This window comes from Coffea eugenioides, chromosome 6, assembly GCF_003713205.1.
Source record: "Coffea eugenioides isolate CCC68of chromosome 6, Ceug_1.0, whole genome shotgun sequence".
NCBI classification, from domain to species: domain Eukaryota; kingdom Viridiplantae; phylum Streptophyta; class Magnoliopsida; order Gentianales; family Rubiaceae; genus Coffea; species Coffea eugenioides.
In genome coordinates, this window is record NC_040040.1 from 39080399 (window position 1) to 39082163 (window position 1765).

Below are 1765 nucleotides of genomic sequence, written 5' to 3' on the forward strand. Positions count from 1 at the left end.
ACTTGCCATGCTTTCAATGGCTTCCGACTGGGTTGAGAAAAACGCAAGCTGGAAGGAAAGAAATGACCAGATAGCTATCTTATCATGACAAAGACGCAAGGATAGATGATACCTGTATATGTACGCTACTTATTAATCCACGAAAAGTACTTAAGGTTTTGTGGGATGGAAGGTCAGGGTTTTGAATTTTATCTCCTATCAATTGTCACTTTATATAATTTTTCTAAATTCAACAGGTATCAAAGGACATCCGTCTAATCCAAAGATAGTTTAATCTCTTTCTATTCTCAATGATCCCGTTGAAATTGTCCTCTTCCTCATTGTTTAGGAGCAAGAGTAGATAAAGATGTAGATTATTGGTATTTGAAAAAAAAAATCCGCCAAAAAGCATAATAATCATTGAAATCTACACTCCATCACAATATTACACTTAAGATAATGGTCAGTGGGCTGGAAGCCAATGGCGTAAATATTTCAATGGATAAATGTGGTTTTATTGACTAAGATTCCACTGGGGCCCTCTAACATTGATTTTGAAAGCGAAAGTAAGGCTAATTACATTGACTTCTCTTAAGGCTCAATCAAACTGCTAAATACATCGTGAGGTTTCCTCAAATAACAGATACCCCTTGAATTTAACTTCCATTAAATATCACGAACAGAACGTGGCGAAAGGCCAATAGCCCACAAGAGTTATGAGCTACAAGAGTATATAATTTTGAAAACCAAAACTTATGACTTATCAAATGACTCGTATCCTTTTTGAAGGGAAAAGTCATAATTGCTGTCTTATTCTTCGCCACAACCAGATTACTATTAGATTTAGCCTACGCAAAATCTCTCTATCAAATTCTGGTAGGTGTAAACCCAAGCCCAATTGAACTTAGATTCTGTCACCTGAAGGCCGAAACAGAAACAAGAGTTATGAGCCTTCTATTATACATATCTGGGCCAATTGAACAGATTCAACTCTGGGGCTACCCCAAAAATGTGGTGGTAGTGGAATTGGAGGAAATCCGTTTCTCCTTTACCGTTAAGCAGGATATGGAAAAGATCTTGAATTGGAGGCCACATGTAGTGGACAGCCAATTGCTTAACATCCAGTTGTCGATAGAACCGTAGAAGGGATTGACAAAGAAGCGACTGTGTTTGCTAAAGCTCAGATTTGGGTACAGGTTTGGAACTTGTCGGTTCACTGGATCACAAAAGAAATTGAGTGGAGAATTGGTGGGGTCTTTGAAGAGCTGGAAGATATAATCATCCATTTGGAGGTAGCAAAGAATGCAGGCACTTGAAACTTAAAGCTGTGGTGGATACATCTCTTCCCCTTATCAGAGGCACGGTAGTGAAAGTGAATAGACAGAGCAGATGTGTTGAGTTCCGTTACGAAAAATGTGCTGATTTTTGCTATGGCTGCGGAATCATATCATATAACGTTAAATCATGCTGTTCTAAATCTGGTCAATGTTTTAAAACCGGACCGTTAATTGAACCGGTGAAATGAAAGGGTCGAGATTCAACCGGTCGGACCGGTTCAATCCCGGTTCAATGAATTTTTTTAAAAATAATTTATATAAATATATATATGCACAAAATAAGACATGTAATTGACTAATTTAATACTTTATATAATGAAAAGTTTACTATTTTTTAATAACTTGGATTTTTAAAAATAAAATTTTTAAATTATAAGTTAAAACAAATAAATTTCATCTCAATTTCAATTATATCTAAATCCAACCCAAAAATATCACAATATTTTGAA